General features: G+C 39.1%; 1 protein-coding gene across 2 annotated transcripts in view; it reads left to right on the top strand.

Moving 5' to 3' along the window:
- LOC117428232 (tetratricopeptide repeat protein 28) overlaps positions 1-24,004 on the top strand; it is a 445,426-nt gene that overhangs the window by 540 nt on the left and 420,882 nt on the right. The window lies entirely within an intron of this gene.

Below are 24,004 nucleotides of genomic sequence, written 5' to 3'. Positions count from 1 at the left end.
CCTTTAGTTTGTGTGGCAATTAAATTAGAGAGACTTTATTGAACGTACAGAAGTTTTTTTTTTCCTGTACTCTATTTTCGTATGAATACAGATGTCTCCAATCCTTTCATAATTAGAAAAGCAACGAATAAGTGTAGGCAGCACCAATGACTGATATATCTGTTTTAACCTCACGGGTTTATTTTATCTGCCCAAACGTAATGATCAGCCATATAGACATTAAACCCCTTTATAACGATCTGTATATATATATATGATGTCAAATTTTAAGAAATATTCTTATTTTAAAGGGGTGCTAACCAATGCTTTAAAAATCAATTTGCATGATCTCTTAGCGTTATTATAACTCGTCTGTCTTTTAGCGTGCTCTTTTGTTTTATGCTTTTTTTTATCATTAATTCAGGATCTGCAAATATTTCAAATACAGCGCAATAAACAGTAGCATCCTGGTACCTGTGCTGAAGGTCGCGTAGTTTGATAGCATCTTTGCCGCTCTAGAGTCAGTTTAAACTACAGCACATCCAAGCTATTAGAAAGCAGTCGCTATTACAGTGTTGACATTTAATACCTGCATATTCCAAATAGAAGATATAAACAGCCAAGAACCAAGGTCTTCAAGGTGCAGGGCAGTGATAACATTGCTTGTGCAAACTCAATGGTATTAAGTGTAATTTAATCATTGGTTAGCAGTGCCTGAGGCCACATGTTTTACAATGCAAGATGCTTTCAGATAAGATGTACTTGCACTGGCTCCAAATGGAAAAACAAACTCAAATACTGTATACATTATTATTTATGTATTTATTTATTTATTTCTTAGCAGACACCCTTACCCAGGGAGACTTTCACTTGTATACAAAATACATATCAATAATTACAGTACAATTAAGAGCAAGATACAAAATACAATGACTTCAGTCCTAATAAAAGCAAATACAAAACACAGTACGATTTGATATCGGGGCAGTTCAAGAGCAGATAACAGTGTTGATAGTTACATCAGGGTTAGATATGAGTGCAAGTGAAATACAAAATACTACAGATTGGGTTAAGTGCAGGATTAAATACAGTAAAATAGGGAGCAGGTAAGTGCAAGTTAAAGTGCATTAAGGACAGAGTGCTAGATTGTCCAGAAGGGAAGAGTTGAGTTTTACAGGTGCTGTCTGAAGAGGTGAGTCTTGAGGAGGCGCCGGAAGGTGGTCAGGGACTGGGCAGTCCTGACATCCATAGGAAGGTCGTTCCACCACTGCGGGGCGAGGGTGGAGAAGGAGCAGGCTCTGGAGGCAGGGGAGCGTAGAGGAGGTAGAGCCAGTCTTCTAGTGCAGGCGGAGCGGAGAGGTCGGGTGGGGGTGTAGGGAGAGATGAGGGTCTGGAGGTAGCTGGGTGCAGTCTGGTCAAGGCATCGGTAGGCGAGTACGAGTCTTGAACTGGATGCGAGCGGTGATCGGGAACCAGTGGAGTGAGCAGACCAGAGTTTTTGTGGATGTCAAAGGGCATGGAGTGTTAATTATAGTGTGACCTGGGCTGCAGTTATTTTTCACAGATGTGCATTTTGTATGATTTCAGGTTTTTTTTGTAATAGAATGTTAGGTACTAAAGTACTGTAGTGAAATAAGAATGTATAGAGGCCTTCATCAACATTTTTGCAGTTCTTTTGAAGCACACATGCAGGGGGTACTATAAGGCACATGATATTATAAATGCCGAACACCTCTAAGTGTAAGGCCCTCAGGGGTGGCAGTGTGTGCAGCCCTGAATTTGGGAAGTATTTGCAGCATATCAAGTATAATTATAAACAAAGAGAAGGAGATGTGATATCTTTTATTGGACTAACTAAACAAAAAATAATCACAAGCTTTCAAGACTTCAAAGGTCTCTTCTTCAGATGAAAGTAGGAAGGAGCTCTTTCCTCCTTTCACCTGAAGAAGAGACCTTTGAAGTCTTGAAAGCTCGTGATACATTTCTCCTTCTCTTTGTCTGTCATCTCTGGACTGATATGGCTACCATTTAATCTGTCAACAAAGTCTAATTATGTAACAGACAACTAGCAAACTGGACAATACAAAAAAAAAAACCATTATCACACTTCAGATAAAATTTGCCATATATTGTTGTATACTGTACACGAAAATTACTAAAACAAAAATAACATTGTTACGGTAAAGACTACTGAAATTGAAATAAAATTGAAATCATTGAAAAATGTCATATAAAATGGGTAGCAGGGGGTTAGGTGGCACCGTTGGCACTGGCCTCTCATTCTTTCCTTTTTGAGAGAGACCCAGGACTGGCAGAGGGTGTTCTAGCAGAGTTGTGTGGTGGAGCGCTATGGCAACGAGCCTGCTGACTCTCCCCTTCCATTAGCGCTCAAATCACACACTATTCCAAACACCAAGGTGCTGCCTGAATGTACAACCTGGGCTTCATACAGCAACGTCATCCACTCCCTCTGAGCTCTTCCAGTCCATTTTTTATAGGAACATAAAAAACAATAAAACAGTACAGAAGAACATTCCCCATGTTTCCCATTCCCCACCCCTAAACGTTCAGTGATCTTCCAGTTCATAATCCGATTTCATATTCCTGTCTGTGCTTTTAGAAAGAGTAGAATACAATAAAACAACTACAGCATGATTTTAATTATTTGGGGGGGGGGTTCTACCAAAGAAATAATTGGCACTTTTGTTTGTTGCTTGTGGTTAGAAGCTGGTGTCTAAATATAGAACTAAATACTGTATGTTTTGAACGAACAAAACAAAGAGTGGTCTGTTCTGAATTCCCAGCTGATGACTGTCGCTGACATGCTTGTTTATCCTCACTGGTGATATTTACATGCCTGTACCAACACCAAGTATATTACGCTTCAGTTTGCAAAACTGCTTGTCTAATTGTCACGAACCACATATGGAGAGCAGCGGCTCTCAAATGTTTTCTAACTGGAGCCCCCTTTGTAGTGACTATTCCCCCCTTATATAATATATTATAGAAATACGATGTGTTGATTTAACATTAAAATAATGGTGTATTATTCATAATCAGGTAGACGTTCATAACACGTCTCTCTACAAAATATTCACTGCAACTGATTGAGAAGGTATAGAAGTAAGAAATGAGGTTGTTTCAGGACCCCCTGAACCCTTTCTGCACCCCACCCCCCCCCCCCCCTCAGTTTGAGGAGTTATTAACAGTGCACTTTATTTTTTGGTAATAATAGGTAGGTAATTAGTGAACCAAATTAGGGTGAAAATGAAAATGAGAATTGAGGGTTTGTTGTACTGTGGTTTAAAATTGGTACAACCTAGTGCATTATAAAAGCCGTATTGTAAAAGCCCATGACATAGTGATAAACCAGACACTACCACAGTGTCGTAATGCAATGAAAGAGATTATAGTTTTTTAATGCTAGCTTGATATAGAGGAGAGCAATAGATACAACTGGCACTTCATGTGTAAGAGCAACTGTAAAAAATAAATAAAAAAGCACACATTTATTACAGACAGTAAAAATATTTCACAAAGTAAAACTGATGTGTGTGTATCAGTACTGTATGGATTCAAATCACTTATTTAAAGTCTGTAACAAATTGATAATATTCACTGTGGCCAAAACATGAAATCCAATTCCACCTTGCAACCCAAAATTCTGGCTTTAATGGCAAACGGAATAAACTGGCATATATTCAATATGCTATATCATCTTGTTGTACAAATAAGACCCAGGTAAAGCATAACCAAAAAATACTGACTCATCTGACAAGCACAGCAGGCCTCAACAGAGCTCACATGGGTCCGTTTGTATTGTGAATAATCCTCAACAATGTGTCAACCAGACTGAAATATATAACACTTCTCCACAGTTTTGCACTGAATTTAATTCATGATTTGAATGGATATTTCTCTGAAATGCTTTTTTCCTGCTAAAAGTGAATTGACTTGGGCTCAAAATCTACATTCCTTTTGGAAAATGTATTTGCCATATTGAAAAGAAAACATTTTAGAACTGAAACTTTGATATATTTAACATACCTTTGTCAAAGGAAAGTGTGTTTGAAAACACAGTGGAGGTATTTATAGGCTTTTTTTTCTAACAATTATTTTTATTCATTTTCCAATTTTCTCCCAATTTTTTGGAATGTCCAATTGCTCACCACTGCAACCCCCGAACTAACTCAGGAGAGATGAAGACGAGCACTCCTCCGAAACGAGTGCTGTCAGCTTTTTTTTCACTGTGCCACTCCGCCGTGCAGCCATATTCAGAACTTACAGTGTCGGAGGACCACGCAGCTCTGTCTGAATTGCGTGCAGGCCCCAGGCCAGCCACAGGGGTCGCTGGTGTGCAATGAGCCAAGGTCTCCCCAGCCGACCTAACGCCTACCACGCCCCGGGAAGCGCTTGGCCAATTGTGTGCAGCCCCCTGGGAACTCCCGTCCACGGTCGGCAGTGGCATAGCTTGGATTTGAACCGGCGATCTCCAAGCTATAGGGCGCATCCTGCACTCCGGGCAGAGTGCCTCTACCGGATGCACCACAGGAGCTTCTTTATAGGCTTTTGATGCCATGGTAACCACACATTTATTTATCTTTAAGTCTAATGTCTATGATGTAATTCACTATATAGCTAATGATGTAATGATCTACTGTTCCTTTCTATTTAAACCTTGGTATCTAGTCTATTTATCCATTTATTTTCTTTTATTCTTCTGTACTGTACATATATATTATTTTTTATTTTGTTTCATTTTTGATTTCCAATGCCAAAAATGTACACATACACTACTACTACCATATGTACAGACAACGGCCACAGGAAGTGTGTGGCAGGCTGCCAGGGGGTTGGACCAGAGCTTGGGTAAAACATCTTGGACAGAGCTCTTTGCAGCAGGCACTGAGGCAAATCATTACCATCACTTTCAATGACGATTTGGGATTTTCGAGAGGTCAGATAAGTAGGCAAGTTTGACGATTAGGTCCTACTGTATCAGTGCCTACTGCAAAGATCCCCTAGTGCTTCTTTACTATGCAGAAGCATTACTGTAGTAGGTGCATTTGGCTGGCAGTGCTTCTGACTGAATAAGCAAATGAATGGAGCTCTTGCTAATGGGGAGGGTGGTCTGTACAAGAGTGTGGAGCCGCTTGGCAGAAAAGGCACCTGCTTAGTCTCCCTGTGTCCTTGCAGAAGGGTTTTTATCAAGGCTAACAAATTCTCCTTACTTTGCACGTGCTGAAAACAAGCACACATGTGAATACGTATGCCAAAAAGTAACTTGAGAACAAATCTAAATGTGAAAATAAAACAGGAATGAAACAGTACTGGAGCACATGATTAAGCATCCCTGTGACTGGAGTCTTTATGTTTTTGTAAACTCCCGCGCAGAGGTACAGCGAGACACGCTCTCCATCCCATAATAGTCCTGTGAGCAGCTGACTGAAACTGCAGTTTGATTGGTAAAGCACAAGAGGTATGTTGCTATGTACATTACAGAAGGGACGTCCCAGTGCCTGTATAATCTTCAGCTACCACCACTGCATAGATGCCGGCACACACCAATACAGGAAGCGGCAGCTTTCTTACAGAGTTTTTTACTGTCACGGGCAAACGGACAAGCCTTAAAATGGAGCCCTGTTATCATACCTGCATCTCTCTTCTCATTGAACATGTTTGGAGAGGAGCCTCTTGTGGGATTCTTAATCTCTGGCTGCTGGATGAATGCTAGTATTGCTATTGGCTGTTGCAAAAGTTACAATTCAATACACAAGACTGGTAAAACACACTAACTGGTACAAAACGGAAGCCTTTCGAATAGATTCAGCTGGCCCCATGACCTCCAGCGTGGGCTGATCAGGCTTTCTCTTTCAACACTTACTAAATCTGCCAGATCCAAAGTGCTGTAGCCTGCTCAGGTTTACACATGATCTGCTCTCAGCAGGAAGAATGCTAATGGCTTAATATTTACCTCTCATTTTTCAAGACACATTTACTTAGACAACTCGCTTGCGCAGCTGCAGTATGCAGTTTCAAAGTGTTTCTTAGTGAAGGATCGTAAGACATCTTAAACATGAGTGCCAAACAGTATTCTTTTTCCAACCTCTTCCCCTGAAGAAAACATTAAACGTCTTGTGCAATAAAAAAACATAAGAAAATGTACAAACTATGTGAGTAACTTCCGCCTTGCTTGAAGTGTTGTGTCTGTCTGTGCCTTGGGTTTAGCTGTGTAGCTGTGCAGTAAAGTGGTTCAGACTGAATCCAAAGTGCTTTCCGCTGCCTCCATTGGCGTGCTTTTCAGTTTTTACATCACTGTTCTTGTCAGATACTTTGCAGAGAAGTTTTTTCAAATCCACGATGCATGAAATCACATCAGATGCTGGTGATGCAGAAACTTTTCATGTCAGTTCTTCAAAGGATACCAGCATCCCCTTTTCTGTCAGTCCCTACTGATACACCTATAATGTTACAGAAATCTTAAAACCGACTACATATGCACGGCATGGGTGTTTCTGTCCAATAAGATGTGCCCAGCATGCAGTAGGAACTGTTCCATCTCGTGCCAGCTTCCTGCTGTAGTCTCCTGACTTGCATTCCTATTTGAGTCTTCAGTTGCTAGAGTGGTGAACAGGCCAGTGGTGAATGCTCAGATTCTCAACAGGTTTTTTCAATATTTCTTCCATTGTGCCGTGCTATCACATGAACTTTACACTGCGGTATTTTCCAAATTTCAGATGCTTTTGAAATAGCTTCAGCAGTGTGGGAGCTGCTAAACTGATGGGCATGGAGCACAGATCTCTGTAATTGGTGTGTCTTGATGATCCACTGACCGGTTACACTGAGCAGAGATAGCGGAGAAACGTTGACAACCAGCAGTGTATATTTGTGGCAGTGCTGAGTCGGATAGGTGCTTTCTGCTTGGCAGTGTAAATGGGTCTCCACGCACTCTATCAGCAGTTGGATTCCTCTACTGTTGTTTCAAACTGTTTAAGTATCTTATTTGCTCAACAATGGTAAATATTTTTAGATTAACTTTGTATATCATTTTCTGTTTTAGTCATCACAGGCTGGTGACTTTTTAAAAGCACACCAATTGACTTTATAGAGCATGTCCAGTCTCTAGATATCAGCAGTCTGCCACTAGGGTATGTAAAAAATACCACATCGACTGAGGCTACATTGAGGCTTTCAAAGTCACCAAGATGTGATGACTGAAACAGAAAAGGCTGTACAGAGTGGATCTTCACAAGAAGAAGTCTGATTTAAGTCTGACAGGTCTGAGGCTGAGCCTCAATCTCTGAGCTGCTTATTCAACATCCTGCATGCAGTTCTGTGCAATCCTGTTCTAATTGAAGAGCCGGGCATGTATACATCACTCTGAGCTAGTGAGCTTCAGATAAATATGTGAGCAGGGTTCTCTGTAGAGAAACACCATGGCAGATTCGAGCCTGGTGCTAAGGAAAAAATAAAATAGAAAAAGAATATAAGGCACTATAGTATAGATTTGTAGGGGTGTTAAGTGGTTATATCCCAAGCCTTTCACCTCTGAAGACCTGGGTTCAAACATGGGGTGAAATGTAATTAATTGTGTTATAGCTGTCTGTAGCTGTTTAAGTGTATGTGAGTGCAAGCTACTGGTGCTTGTGTCCCTGGAAGGCATGCTTTGTTACTGGGGTGATGCAGAGGACACCTGAGGACAGGTGGGGACTGCATCCCTTACTGTTGTGATATCACAAGGTAGTCTTTAATGTCATGTGGGATTTAATATTGTTTGCGTGTATTCAGGGCAGCCCACCTGGAAATCCTTTAAGATAAGGTACCATTTTAGATTTCCTGGGCAGTGTTTGAAGATTAGGAAATCTGTGAGTTAGCACTACTGGCAGAAGAAAATGCAGCAACAAGTCATAAAAAACAACTAAAAAACAACTGTGTTTCCAAGATGGTAATAGTATTTTAAGCTACAGAGGCAGCATATAAACTGTATTTTGTTACAGCTGGTTAATTTGCATTTATCCTAAAAAGTAAGCAAAACATGATATCACAACTTTGTTGGAAAGCATGGTATATCACTAGCCTCTCATGCGTTTCTTTATCTCTGAAGGCTGAGTTTGACTAGGACTCAGGTTACAAATGAGTTTAGCCCCCACAAAGCCACCATCACTGTCAGACTTTTCAGTCTCTGCTTGAGAGAGCCCCTGGACCAAATGGCACAAAATAAACAACAAAAAGTCCCACCAAGGACAACTCAGTGATACCCTTACCTTGCAAGTCTTAGGTTTTGTCCATAATTGTGTTTGCTGGGAATTCAAATGTACATGGTGGTCATTTTGTTTTTCACAATACTTTTCCCATTACAACACAAAGAATGGTGGTTTTTGATATTTCACCATCCCATAATTCACAAATTTGGTTAATCACTGTTAGGCCATGTTGCTTTAAATTGTAAAAGTCATATATATATACAGTATTTCTAAATTATATATATATATATATATATATATATATATATATATATATATATATATATATATATATATATACACATATACAGTGCCTTGCAAAAGTATTCAGACCCCTGACCAATTCTCTCATATTACTGAATTACAAATGGTACATTGAAATTTTGTTCTGTTTGATATTTTATTTTAAAACACTGAAACTCAAAATCAATTATTGTAAGGTGACATTGGTTTTATGTTGGGAAATATTCTTAAGAAAAAATAAAAACTGAAATATCTTGCTTGCATATGTATTCAACCCCCACACATTAATATTTGGTAGAGCCACCTTTCACTGCAATAACAGCTTTAAGTCTTTTGGGGTAAGTATGTACCAGCTTTGCACACAGTGTCGGAGTGATTTTGGCCCATTCTTCTTGGCAGATTTGCTCCAGGTTGTTCAGGTTGGTTGGACAACGCTTGTGGACCGCAATTTTCAAATAGTGCCACAGATTCTCAATGGGATTGAGATCAGGACTTTGACTGGGCCACTGTAGGACATTCACCTTTTTGTTCTTGAGCCACTCCAATGTTGCTTTGGCCTTGTGCTTGGGATCATTGTCCTGCTGAAAGGTGAATTTCCTCCCAAGCTTCAGTTTTTTAGTGGACTGAAGCAGGTTCTCTTGCAGTATTTCCCTGTATTTTGTTCCATCCATTCTTCCTTCAGTTTTAACAAGATGCCCAGTCCCTGCTGACGAGAAGCATCCCCACAGCATGAGGCTGCCACCACCATACTTCACTGTAGGGATGGTGTGTCTTGAGGCATGGGCAGTGTTAGGTTTGCGCCACACATAGCGCTTTGAGTTTTGGCCAAAAAGCTCTATCTTGTCTCATCTGACCACAAAACCTTTTCCCACATCGCAGCTGGGTCACTCTCATGCTTTCTGGCAAACTCCAGACGTGCTTTCAGGTGGTACTTTTTGAGTAATGGCTTCTTTCTTGCCACCCTCCCATACAGGCCAGTGTTATGCAGAGCTCTTGATATGGTTGACTGGTGCACCATTACTCCACTCCCAGCCACTGAACTCTGTAGCTCCTTCAAAGTGATTGTTGGCCTCTCTGTGGCTTCTCTCACAAGTCTCCTTCTTGTTTGAGCGCTGAGTTTTGAGGGACGGCCTTTTCTTGGCAGTGCCTGGGTGGTGTGATGCAGCTTCCACTTCCTGATTATTGATCCAACTGTGCTCACTGGGATATCCAAACACTTGGATATTATTTTGTACCCTTTCCCTAATCTATGCATTTGTATTACTTTATCTCTAACTTCTGTAGAATGCTCTTTGGTCTTCATTTTCCTTCAGATTCACAGCCTGACCAATGATCATTCAACAGTGGGGTTTTTATCCAGAAAATGTGACAGCAACTTTAATGGTTCACAGGTGGAGGCCAATGGTAAGGTAATTGTGTCCTCGTTAGGGCAATTTCTTTCATCGGTGTAAACTGGGAGCTTCCACAGCACAGGGGTTGACTACTTATCCAAGCAAGATATTTCAGTTTATTATTTTTCTTAAAAATATTTCCCAACATAAAACCAATGTCACCTTACAACAATTGATTTTGAGTTTCAGTGTTTTAAAATAAAATATCAAACAGAACGAAATTTCAATGTACCATTTGTAATTCAGTAATATGAGAGAATTGGTCAGGGGTCTGAATACTTTTGCAAGGCACTGTATATATATATATATATATATTAGTGCTGGGAAGAACACAGGATTTTCATGTTCAGATATTCGCTCGTAATTTAAATATTTGTTCATTTTCAAAAAGTAATAAAAGCTATTATATTGCTCAGAACGCAGGCAGAGACAGCATAGCAGCAGAGGCAGGGGACGTGGCCCCTGTGTGTGTGCTTTTATTTTACAGAAAGACGTTACAATATGTAACACGTTAAAGTAGAGAAATATCACATGAGTAAAAAACATGTTGTGTGGGCCTTACTTTACCTCAGTGAATTAACTACAAAACAAAGGATGCCAAATAGCAGCTCAAGTTAAATATTGTTTTGTTTATTCCCGAAATAAATAGTACATAAAGTTGACACTGCATTTTATTTATTTATTTATTTATTTATTTTTCATTCCTTGCCATTGCCGTTTCTTCACAGTAAACAGTGGCCATAGACAGGTTTTCAAAAAGTAATGACATGAGGCTTACTAGAATGCTCACACACCAGCTGTTCACAACATGTCACTCAGATTCTTGGACTACTGCACTGGCTTCCTGTTAAATTTAGGATTGATTTTAAAATTCTGCTCAGTATCTAAAGCATTACATGGCCTTGGTCCTCAATATTTGCAGGAATTGGTGATGCCCTGTGCTCCTAGTCGCAGCTCAGTAAATGCTGAACAAGTCGCTTAAAATCAGGAGGAGCAAGGGCCTTTAGTTGTTCCGCCCTGTGTCTCTGTCAGATATGCTGCATGGTTGAATCTTTTAAATCAGTTTTAAAAACATATTCGTTTTCATCAGCTTATTTTTGAGCTGGACTGATTGGCCAATGGCTTTGCATTATTTTTAGTTTTTACTGTAAAGCTCCTGGGATGCTCTGCATGAAGAGCGTGATATAAAAGCAAATTGTATTGTATTGTATTTTGTAGCTGAACAAGCAAACGAAAACTGAAATTTAACTTTAAACACTTCAAATAAAACAAACGTGGAAATGGCGCTGTAAAATGAAGGGGAAAAAACTCACTGTTTTGGTTCTCGTTTATTACATTCCACATTACAAAGTCGCAACAAACAATATATAATGTATAAAATCTATATAAAAATCACTGCATAACATTTCCAGCAAGTTGGGCACAGTTTAAGCGAGGCATTTCAGAATGACATGCTTGTTTTTTTTTTCTCTAAAGCAGCACAACGCTTTTTTAAGAACATAAGAACATAAGAAAGTTTACAAACGAGAGGAGGCCATTCAGCCCATCTTGCTTGTTTGGTTGTTAGTAGCTTATTGATCCCAGAATCTCATCAAGCAGCTTTTTGAAGAATCCCAGGGTGTCAGCTTCAACAACATTACTGGGAGCTGGTTCCAGACCCTCACAATTCTCTGTGTAAAAAAGTGCCTCCTATTTTCTGTTCTGAATGCCCCTTTATCTAATCTCCATTTGTGACCCTTGGTCCTTGTTTCTTTTTTTAGGTCAAAAAAGTCCCCTGGGTCGACACTGTCAATACCTTTTAGGATTTTGAATGCTTGAATCAGAATTTTTTAATAGGATTTTGAATGCTTGAATTTGTCCCAGATGGCTTTCCATAGAGATCACTATGCGTGTGCGCACATAATCTGGTTTGTTTACCTTTTGCTGTCTAAAACTTTTAAGTAGAAGCTCAAGAGCTGCTGTGTTGATCCTGTTTTTTTATTTTTTATATTAATCTCACATATCACACAGGGCTCTTTTTCATTTGCCATATTTGAAACTCTCGCGCAACTTCTGGTGAGGCGGTAAATATGTGCAAGGTATTTTTTGTAATTTCTAGTGAATACATATCCGAATACATGTCAAAAAATATTTGTCTGAATATTCAGATATTTGTCCCAGAACAATTTATATATATATATACTGTATATATTGCAAAAAACTATGTTAATGCAGCAGTTAGGGTTGAACTAATCTTCACAAAAGCAAGGCAATATGCCGTTAGTGTTAAAAACATTCCCACCCCCACACAAGCAGCCAAAGGAACCAGACAACACAAGCAACTGCAGACTGCCGTCATCAGGTAAGACATAGACCATGCAACCCTTTCCAGATGACACAAGAGATATCCATCATCATGGCCCACCGGTGCTGTAGCAATGGATATACATGTACACTTCAACACATACACACCCACTTCAGGCTGCAGAACCAGATATCACTGTATATCACTGTATAAGGACCCTTCAGTAAATCGCTGTTTTCAATAGTTCATGTTTTTTTTTTATGTGTAGGTCAGATAGCGAAATAAAGATGGACCACTCTATAATTAAATGCAGCAATAGGACGTTTGAAATACAGATATTAGCCTTGTGTGGCACATGTGTACAGTGTAAGTCTTTTCACTATAAACAAAGTGCATACAGGTAGTGGACAAAAAAATGGAAACACCAATGTAAAGTCACTTAATAGGGTGTTGGGCAACTATGGTATCCCGCTCTGTGGAGTTCTCGGCGGACCGTTTTTGGTGAAACTGGCTGCTCGCGCCCCAGGTTGAAATTTGCAGTCAATTGATCTGCAGTTGCTCGCCTGTTTTGCCTTGCACTTCAAATTAATGCACGGATATCACGATCCTGGTGTATGCGCATCCGCCCACTGTTGCCCTTTGCTGGCATTGAGTTCCATGCCGACATCACCTTAGACACCGTTGCTTGTGAAACATCAGCAAGTTGAGCTGTCTTGGTCACTGAAGCTCCTGCCAAACGTGCCCCAAAAATCACCCCTCTTTCAAAGTCACTGAGGTCTCCTCTTGCAGCCATGCTAGCACATAATTATAGGCAACCAGTCCTGTCCAGCATTTTTATACATGACCCTAAGCATGCTGGGATGTTATTTGCTTAATTAACGCTTGAGCCACACCTGTGTGGAAGCCCTTGCTTTCAATATACTTAGTGTCCCTCATTTACCCAGGTGTTTCCATTTTTTGTCCACTACCTGTATGTATAAATAAAAATGGATGGACTTCTCATTGGTTACAAACTTTTGAAAAATGTTATAATTTAACATGTTCATTCTTGAAATGTAAACATATAGGAAATAAAACAAAATTGAACATGTCGTCATGCATTTCAAAGAAAGATCTGCCCTTCTATGCACTGGATATCTTATCTTGATATGGAAAAACTGACACAACGTTGACCTGATTTTAATTACTGAGTGTTGTGTGCTTGGCAGCCTGTTAAGAAGATGAGCTTGCGATCCAAATGCTACATTTTTTGTTGGGCACCTGTTGTTCATCCTGTTTCCAGCTGTGTTCCTGTAAATTTTTGTGTGTTAATAAAACCACGTCCCTGGTGATTGTACATGCTAGTCAGACAGCTCTGTTTAGTCTGACACTTAGGCGTGTTGTTGCTTTATACATTTCAGATTTAATTTGGATAAAATTGATTTTAGATTATTTTGAACCTATAGAATAATCCATTCCGAGACTGTGAGGATGTTATGTGCATTGGATAGATTTGAATAATGTATTTGCTAAAAAATACCCTGCATGACTGTGGAAAACGTAACTTCTGAGGTGCAAATTAAGAATGCACAGTAAATTGTTTCAGAGCAGAATGATGTTGTCAACTGTATTTCAAGTTCATCTCCTGCAGTTTGATAAAGTTAGACCTCACTATAGATATATAGTATATGAGATATACAGTATATATATATATATATATATATATATATATATATATATATATATATATATTGTGAGCGGGTGGGTGCACACAGAGAAAACAGACAGGAGTTTCCAAAACAAAGCACGTTTTTATTTCAGTATTTTATAAGGCTTCCTCCTATACTGCAATGTCGGCTGCGTTATCGAGCCGTGTCCATAACAAAAGTAAACAGTTCAAACAAGAGTTCAAACAAAACAAAACCACCAAAACAAAAATGCCGACGTAAACCAACTGGACCAATAACCACGTCCAGTTGGTGAATAGGTCATTCCACCGGGGGTTTGGGCTTCTTCTACCCGTACTCTGCAGTCCAGTCTTTCATGGATCCCAGCAGCGGACCGGCCGTTCCCCGTAGCCCCTGTAGAGAACAGGGAATTGCAGAGGCAAAGGACCACAACGTTATCCGGCACTGATTCCTGTTCTTCTATTCCAGTCTTGTGGTAGATAAGCCCCAGAGGTTCTCAGGCAGGAAAACAAAACAAACAGCCCACCAGACTGCCGGCCCATGCTCCCTTTTACCAGCCAGGCATTTGGCTGTTACAGGCTACAGGTGTGGGCCAATTAAGGCCAATGATAGTCTAACAATAGTCAAGCCAAAATTGCCTACCTAACCACACCTGCAGCCTGTTGGCCCGTTAACTCCTGGTGTTAAACTTGTGAGCTGGCTCACAATATATATATATATATATATATATATATATATACATATATATATATATATATATATATATATATATATATATATATATATATATATAAAGCAGTAGTTTAATTGTGATAATGGCATTGCTGTGGCATGTCACAAGGTCATAATTAATATGAATTTGAACGAGGGAGTTCCATTATTACCAGGGAACATTCCACAGCAATGCCATTATCACAATTATACTACTGCTTTATATATATATATATATATATATATATATATATATATATATATATATATATATATATATATATGAAAGTCTGACAGCTTTCAGCAATTATTTTAATCCCAGAAAATATTTTCTATTTGCTTATATTTAATGCGTCATGAAAACTCGGCCAAAACAAACTCATGCACATTAAAAACGACTCGACATGCAACTGGAGCCCATAACATGAATTAGTGATCACTTACAATAAAAAAATGCATACAACTGGTTTTCACCCTTTTCTCTTAGATTTAAATATCTAAAAAAAAAAAATATGCAATGTGTAATGTTTACGCTTCCTGTAACTTTTATGAGCAGATGTCTGTCTGTCTGGTTGAACTGTATCTGCAACATTCCAGCCATAACTGTGCCCCTTATTAAATAAAGGAGGTTTTTGAGTACATTTTCCAAGGACCGGGGCTGTTCAAATGCAGTTTCATGAGCGCATGCATGGCCGCGGGAATGCCTGTAACCTATTTGGACCTTCAGTAATTTGATCCACTGTCTAGATATCGTCTATTTCCCAATTTTCTGTCAGTTTGCTAGACAAAAAAAGACTTTTAACAATAGCCTTCTCTACAGTTATTCAAGTACCCCTGAGATTATTGGATAACATTACGTGGGTAACATTAATAAAGTGTGGAACAAGGTATACCCTGCCCGTTCTAGAATTTATAAATAGATTTTAGGAAACGATTCTTGATGGTAAAGGTCAAATGCATACAAAGACCTAACGCTAATGAAGATATTGGCTTCATACTCGATACACTGTGTTCTATGATCCTCTAGTTCAGGTTCAATCATGGGTATGGTATGAGATAAATGAATCCTTTTGTGACAGTAATTGTACAAAGCTGCCAAAGCCTCACATTTGTGGTAGTGACTACATTGTTTGCTAAATGTCTTGGGGACTGTGACATTGATATCTGGTGTCATATGGCTGCCATATTGAAGACTCAAGGTTCTTGGGTATAGAGACATCATGTATTTTTGTACATTGTCTGATTTTTCTCAATGTATTTCAACTACCAGTGCTGTCCAGTTACAGCGACAGTTTCACTGCCACATTGTTTTAACCTTTATAGAGCACACAGATGCACACACCTGCCAACTTTTGAGAGTACAAAATCGGGAGTTTTTTTTTGGTGGCAGCAGCAGATGCTGAATTAAGATATACACATCCCTTTTTTTACTGTTTCCCCTGTAGACTGAGCAAACAAGTGAGTGGGGGGAGGGGGGGTGTACATACCTCTTTTTTCCTCTGCAGAGCGATCGAGTGAGCAGGAGGGGGCGGGGCGGGTGGTGCTGAATTTAGATATCTACATACCTTTTTTTTTTAATGAGACTTGTCTGGATTTCACGGCCACATTGTTTCAACACTATTAATATCAAAGACACAGATTTATGAATTCCAGAGATGCGATTGTACCTTATCCCCACCAGACAGGCCTTGTTTTTATTCGAAACCGCTGACAGCGTTGTGCTTTATAGCAGGCAAACCTGGGCACTTTTAGTGGTTTTTGGTCATGCAATGTGATGCATCCTTGTTGCTGTCAGGGTTGGGTAACTTTAATCTGAAAATGAGTTTACCAGACCGCTTACACCCCCAACAGTCCAGTTTCATGATGCTGTTCTGTATGGTTTCATATACAATTCTGTCTTCAAAGGGGGGATTGGTTCTGTAGCCCAGAGTTTAGCAGTAGGTAAGCTGGTTTGAATTTCAGTTCAGGAATTTGTACTATTTCCTCATATGAAAGCTGCAGGGTCATTTGGAACTGTAGGTCAACAGAGTAAAAAGGAACCTTTTTGACAGACTATTGACCGTTTTTGTTGATACGTCTGCAAGTTTATCAAATCATTGCTTACCTTTCCCTTGACTTGGATGTGTTTGTCTCTTACCCTAGGATTTAAATTATAATTATGGCACAGCTATCCTTGGAGCAGTAAACAAAACCAGATACAGATGATGGACTGGCAGTTTGTGCCTTGTTAGCATGGCATATTCACATAGCTTGCGGTTTACCACATTATTTTCACGAGTGTATCATTGGGTTGCAGTGAGCTCTGACCACATAGATCAGTGGGGCTGTGTTAAACCTCACCTCACATGCTCTGTGAGGGTCACGTGCTTATAAACACTCTATAAGAATAAAATAAAATTTTAATATGATGTGGAATGAGACCCGAACGATATTAGGGTTGTTTTACTTGTCACTATCTGCATGGAGCTAACTGAATAAAAGTTTATCAACTTCCCCACGTACTGTATCTTGTCAGATTGGATGAGTATAACCTGTTTGAGAGTAGGAGACAGTTGGAAAGCAAGTGAGACTAAACCAATGACACCTATGTCAATTTTATGTTTGCGTTTGTCACTTTAAACGTCACCTCATATGGCTGCCAAATTGAAGACTTTTAAGGTTCTTGGGTATAAAGATACTGTGAGTTATTGTCTTAATAATGGGTACATGTAGGTATTCTCTCAATTCATTACAACTACCAATATACCCTGCCATATTGTAATCACTGTTAACATCAATGACACATTAACATATTCATTTTAATTGTAGAGATGCATCATCTGCACCAGGAATGCTTTTGTTCAAAACTAGTGACAATGTTGAGCTTTAAATCTGGCCCTTTCAATAGTTTTTGGTCTTGCAATGCAGTGCAATGCATCCTTGGTGCTCAAACTCCACCATTGCCTATATATATAGCTTGTGGTTTACCACCGTATTTGCATGGATATTTCTCTGTAGTTACCTTTGATCTGATATGGCTGCCATATTCACATTCATGAGACTTTTCCATTTCCAGATGTTAAAAAAAAAACCCATCTTGCTTTGAAATTCAGTTCGGTCAGGTTGATTATGGGTATCATTCTGTTAAAAATCACTGTGCTGTGATAATAGACAGGAAATCAAAACAGCTGAGACATTGGACTATTTAGTAAGCATGGCAAAAACATAGCAGAAACAACAACAGAGATTTATAAAGAACTCATATAATAGGATATTAAACAGGGTGTACATTTAAACATGAGGAACATGTAAATGATAGCAATTTTAAAGCAGGGTGTTTGTAGAAATGGCATGATGTTTGCCTGCACAGCATAGCTATGTATCTTTCAGCTAGAAACAAATTAGCAGCAAACTGCTTTCAATAACATCATAGCTGGCATTCAACCTTGTATATGCGTGTGAGTATAACTTGTCTGATTTTTAGCCAAAAAATTTGCCCACAGTATGTGGTAAGGTCAATTACGTCTCTAAAACTCAATTTAATATCCAAATTGCTTTCTGTTGCGGTGATCCCAAACCCCACTTGGGATGTCACTAAACACCAATGCAATGGCAGCGTCATGTGAAGCCGTAAGATGAAACCAGTGATCTTATTATTGTGCGCTGTCTTACAAAAAGGATATAATTGTTATCTCAATGTTGGACTCTAACAGCCAACTGTGCCTGAATCATCCTCAGCCTTTAAGAGCTGCAGCACTGGGTAAAATGAATGTTCTCATAGTTTCCAATGGATATCGAGGGGAAAGAGAAATCTCATTAAGTAAATTAATTTAACTCCAGGCTAATGTGCATTTGAAAGGGTTCCCAGGGATTGTTAAATGATGGGTACATGGGGCCCAAGTTTCATCAACTGGAATGTTGGTCCAGACTATTTGAGTGGGGGAGTGGGGCTTTCTATGGTATTGCTGAGTGTAAACAACTTTAAAAGGGTACTGCTGTAAGGAGTCTGTATAGAGTCTGAATTTAATCTTAATTTAATTTTGCATGTTACATTTTTTGGCATTAAGATAGACTTCAATTAAGTAAATAGCAAGTCAAATATTTGAAAAATACAACAGCAAGCAATGCACGTTTGCAAGTATATGGTGAAATGCATTATATTAGTGAGCATGGTAATTACGGTCTGCAAAAATAAGTTGTTGTGAATGTTCTGATTTGGGCTGTTGGTTGGCAGTTCTAAAATCCCTAGTCCTTTAAAATGCCCTGGATCCCCTGGAGGGAACAGCTCCGATACGCTTTCCTCCCTTTACACGGCTACTGGCTCTCCTGAGCAAGACGAGAGCAGGCTGATCAAACACTAACCACCTCGCTTTAGGATAAAAGGGGAAATAAATGTCCCGTCCAAAGTCAATCTGCTTCAAGACTAGTGGCACCAGAATTGTGTATTCCAGGGTACAGCTATGGCCAAATGTTTTGCATCACCCTATAGAAGGAACTAATTTACCTTCATAAAGTCGAATGAAACCTGCTGAATAATGTTACGTTAACATATTGAATTACATACTGCTTTGTTGTTTTCCATATACTTAATGAGAAACTGCCAAAAAAAAATGTGACATTTCGAAATCTAACATGAAATACAGAACTGCTATTATGGCTTCTGGTAGACTTTTGCGGTATATTTTGTAGTTTATTTGATTACATGATGTTAAATAAAAGATCACATTTATGTTCATATAAATCTTTTGGCCATAGTTGTATATTTGATATAAACACACAGTCAGTGCTAGCTTAGTTTTTATGTTTGATATTACAAACGGGTGGGGCCCTGGCAGCACATCAGTGTGGTGTTATACATTCCCAACTATAAAGTCTGTTTCAAAGCGATTTTCAAAATGTCTACTCTAGTGCACTAGGGTTTGAGATCTGTCCTCATAATCAGCATTGCACAAACATTTTATGTGCCACCCCCTTTTCTTAGCACCCTCCCCCCCCTGCCCGTTGACACACATATTAAAACTTTATGTTTTAACTGGTGTTTTTTTTTTACCTAGATTTAACTACAGAAAGTCCAGATTTAGCTAAAAACATAAATGTACAAATTTCTTAAAAGTTTTGAAATTTGTACTTTCAGATATAATTTATAAATGTTGAAAACATGTATCACAAATTCAACATTTAAAATCAGTCTATAAATCTTTTTTTTACACTGTGCGAGTCAACAGTTAGCTGACATGTTAAATCTGGGTTTCTAACAAATAAATCTGTGAAATTTATTTATTTATTTATTTATTTATTTATTTTAGACTTGGCGAGTCAACATTTACCTAACATCTGAAAAACATTATCGTTTAGCAATTAAATCTGAAAAAATAAAATAATAATTTTGACAGCTAAATCTGAAGCTAACATGCAAATGAGCCTGACTCTATACGCACCACATGTAGCGTCACTGCTCTAAATCACTGCAGGAAGTGAAAAAAAACACGTAGGAAGTGCTCTGGCTTTTCTGTTCCGTACCACATCATGGATCGTTATTGCTGTGTTACCTGTTTGACAATGTGGGCAACAATGCTTACACTGTCAGTGCACTAGAGCGGCCATTTTGAAACAGACTTTAAAGTCATAAGTGTACAAGTTGTAGGGATGTTAACAATGAAAAGAAAAATGACAGGTACGTTATTTAAACATATGTAGCAACACATGGGGACGTGTAACGCTATATTTTTCGGAAGCCCACTACTTACCCTTTAACCTGGCCACTTGTTATGCACTGTACATCACATCTTTACATGGCTGATGCGCTGTGTGTTTCTTACTTCAGCTGTTTCTGTAATGGTTTGTAGAAGTGTCTTCTCCATTGCAGTTTGACTCTTTTTTTTTTTTTTTGGATCCACTGGCTTTGAGTTTTAGGACATGTAGCATTCTTTCTTTCTGCCAGCATAGTAATTTGCTCAGATGGCATTGCCCTTGTCTGCAGTATTTTGTATAGAGATTATAGAGCAGCTTTACCACTGTGCTCTCCAGTCATTCCAGAAAACAGAATCCAGACATTACAACCGGAGCTCGATAGTAGTGACAGCATTTCTTTTTGTGAATGATCAGACCCCAAGAGTGTTTGAACTGGAGATCACGTTATCTGAGTTCCAGATTCAAATTCTCTGCTGTTGCACAAAGGATCTTATACAATATGTCATACTTGGACAGTCTTTGTTAGTCTAAACAGCAGCTTCATTTAGATGCCATGCATTTATTAGGCTTGTTTTAATATAACCCTGCTATGGTAGTGTCATTTCAAACAGAAAGTTGAATCTCTCTTCATCCGAAGTATAAGGGTCCCTACCTGCGCCACACACAAGCACTCTGCTTCACACTGCTCTGTGGTTCCTGGACTGTGCAGAGGGCTGGGTTGTGAGATACAAAAAAAGCCTGGTAATACTAAACTTAAACACTGTGCGTGCAAGTGGCATCATATAACATTGCAATAATACACAAAATGCCAATACTACAGATAATAATTTGAACCATCAACAATATCAACTCTTTCTAATTGTGTTTTATTGTGCCGGCAGTAGTTAGGAGAAATCCCAGTTACACAGGGTTTTCCTGTGTTCCCTTGTTTTATTGGCAGGGAAAATATCCTGAAATGATATATAGCAACAAATTGTGAATGTGATCCGTATACTATTTTAGCTGTGGTTTGAAGTTAGTGTAACAAAACTGTCTAATGGTTACACCTCAAATCATTCAAAGTATTTACACTGCCATAGATTTTAAGACAGTGTGAGATCCGGAAGCAGACACATGGACTGGGATAATACCGTGTATCTGTGATGTGGATTTGAGCCTCTTGAGAAAAGTATTTGTCCAGAAGAGATCTCCATCCTAGGCAAAACAATAGAAAAACAGACTACCTTCCTGTACCCAGTCCAAGTTTAATCAAAGTTTCGAATTGATTTCAAAACTAGATTAATTGTCAGGCTTTGAACCGAGTCTAGCCTTAAACAAAATAATGCCAGAAATTCTCTCCTTATTTCGAAAAATCCCCGTCACAGACCTCTGTGTCTCTCTAGGCTACCAACCTCCCTGCTGTTCTCTCTCAAGCTAACTATTTATAAGTTATTGGTGAGTCTCTCCCCAAGCTAATTGTCCCCGTGCTGCAGGCATAGTTGATTAGACCTGGCAGAGTCTCTGGAAATGGGTGCTTGGTGAAATCACTTTTTCGCCTCTGTATTATTTCCACACAACAGGTTCACCACACTAATAATCATTGAGAATGACAGTGAAACAACCAATTAGAAATAATAGTAACAGAAGATCAAAAGACGCCAACAGTCTCTAGACCGTCAGGTAAAGGGAAGAACAGAAGCGAATATATATTGCAAAATAAACAAAACATGGTTTGTAAATCTTTGGGAGCATTTAGGCTGGGTATGCCACCGCTCGAGACAATTTCTCCCAATACGTGATTGTGGGGCTTCTATACCCTGAATCTCAAGCAATAAGCAATTGTCTCTGAATGAAAATTGAGCTCTGTTTAGCTCTAGGTCTGTGTTTCATTTAGTGCCCATGCTGCCTCCAAGTTCTTCTATCTCAGCTGGAAATAATTATCCAGTGTGGTTCCCAGAATCCTCTGCGGGAGAGCGTGTGGGAGGGTCCTGGAGCCACTGCAGTGTCAGGACTTGGGAAGGAAGAGTGTTTCATGTCCTTCAGGTAGCTTTGGGAGAATGCTTTCTTTCAGGGTGCTGCAGTGTCAGGACTCGGGAAGGGTACTTTGGATCCAACTCAGATCTTTACCTGGGAAAATGTTTTTTGGAATGTGGAAGCTCATGCAGTGTATAGGGTGAATATGATTTTATTAACAACCCGTGACAGGAATATATAGGACGCATCTGTATGTATCCTAAAATAACAGAACACAACTTCCAGTACTAACATTATCATCTAAAATAACAGAACACAACTCCCAGTACTAACATTATCATCTAAAAACCCCAGGAGCTTTAGTGATCTTAAATGAGGAAACTGACTGTGCTTTTGAGGCCTGACTTACACCATCTACCTGCATTGTCTCTATGTGTCTCTATAGAGATATGTTTTAAGCTGATTTGCGTCCAAAGAGGAGCTTTAAACTTCTGACTTTTAAAAAGTCACCAGGGATGTGATGACTGAAACAGAAGATGATATACACAGTGATTCTAAAGAACAAGAAGACTGTATGGTTCATTTATTTCTTAAAAATAATAATTCTGTCTTGTTCAGATAATCTTCAATCAAAACAGTTTAGTTCTGGAACAAAGCAAATCCAAAACGCAATCACATGAAATCCTGAACAGAACAATGCTGCAGGTCAGATCCTACAGGGGTTTATTGATGGAAAAACACTGAGTGTGAGTAAGTGAGAGTGCCCAAAATACAAGTCTACAGAGTTTAAATATAGAACAACGCCAGCCCCCTTCCTTGGAGTTGCACCAGCCGACACCTGTAGCCCAGGCTGTCTGTGTAAGAACCGGTTTCTCTCGTGTTTGATCCTGCTTAGCACCTGCGCTCACAATCCGCTTTTAAAGTGGAAACAACACTTTGAAAACAAGGGTCACCCGCCAGAGATCACAGGGGCCCTTTGAACCACAAAAGAACCAGATCTTATCCTGATCACAGGAAAAAAAGGCACATTTTGCTGGGTGCAGAATTGCAGAGAGAGCCTTAATGATTTATCCCTTTTCTGCCATCTAAAGAGTTTTTAAAATGGTCACAATTAATGTAAAACATTACAATCTTACAAGACTGACTTCATTATTTTAGATAACTGAGATTTTTCAGACCTGTACGGTTCAGCTATTTGATGGTTTTGAAAATGGCTGTTACACTAGACCCTTCGTTTAAACATCTAAAGGCACAAGTTACACCACTCCCTAAACACCTTGTCATCTTTGAAAATGTACCACTTTGTGTCTACTATTTTAGTTTATCAGACAAAATGGACAAGATTGTTATGCTAGTAAGCATATTCTTTATTTAGGACCCCACCCCAGTAATCCTGTAATCCACCAGAACAGTTGAACAGATCATTATCACATTTGTGCCCATGGTGGCCTAACGTTCTTCTGACATTGTTTTGACGGGTTGAGTATTTTATTTTTGCACTGTAGGTTCCTTCATTTATTATCCTTTTGCATGTTTTTATTACAATAAACAAAATAGCACCACTATTTCAAAAACCTTCCCTTACTCATCCATCTTTGTATATCTTTACTTCACCACTTTATTAAAATTATATTTTAGATTCTAAACCGTTATATTGCATCGTGTTTGTTGTTGTAACTAGGCACTTTCAAAACTATATCAGACTGCGCACACTGGCCTATTGTTCTGTCTGGTTAGAGATGCCTGCCCAGCTTGATTTCATTTGCCATTTGTTTATTGGCTGTATGGAGATACAACAGCAGCTATGATTAGCTGGCTGGGGTTACGCTTTGAAACTGTGAATATTAGAAACTGGTAAGGTTA

This window comes from Acipenser ruthenus, chromosome 21 (genome assembly GCF_902713425.1).
Source record: "Acipenser ruthenus chromosome 21, fAciRut3.2 maternal haplotype, whole genome shotgun sequence".
In the NCBI taxonomy this organism is placed as follows: domain Eukaryota; kingdom Metazoa; phylum Chordata; class Actinopteri; order Acipenseriformes; family Acipenseridae; genus Acipenser; species Acipenser ruthenus.
The sequence above is the reverse complement of the archived record's forward strand: the minus strand, read 5'-3'. Positions and strand labels throughout refer to the sequence as shown.